This window comes from Lycorma delicatula, chromosome 1 (assembly GCF_047948215.1).
Source record: "Lycorma delicatula isolate Av1 chromosome 1, ASM4794821v1, whole genome shotgun sequence".
In the NCBI taxonomy this organism is placed as follows: Eukaryota; Metazoa; Arthropoda; class Insecta; order Hemiptera; family Fulgoridae; genus Lycorma; species Lycorma delicatula.
The window spans coordinates 372,719,539-372,719,989 of NC_134455.1; positions in this window are offsets into that span (position 1 = coordinate 372,719,539).

Below are 451 nucleotides of genomic sequence, written 5' to 3' on the forward strand. Positions count from 1 at the left end.
ACTTATTCAGAAGAATGAATGAACTTGAATAATCCCACCTCTGCAGTTTGAATTCTTACATAGTTTATTAGTATATGAGTATCTGGATATATGTATTTGTGTGTGCGCACGCGTGCGTATTTGGTCACTCACACATTCATCTATTATTTCTGTGAACAGTAAAAGAAAAAATAATGTTCTACAAATGATTTTTTATTATTATTTTTATTTATTTTTCTATATGTTAACCTTGCATTTAAAAAGTCATGTTTGTTCGTTTAAATAAAACATTTTAAAGAGATCTTTTTTTTCATTTTGTTAGAATAAGAACCATATAATTTTTTTTTTTAAATCTATTCACGGACTCACAAATTGATTTGTACGAAAACGCTTATGCGCTCATACTAACACAAATATTTCTTATGGCTTAACCTCAGGGAGATGTTTAAATCATTACTGAATCAGATAGTCT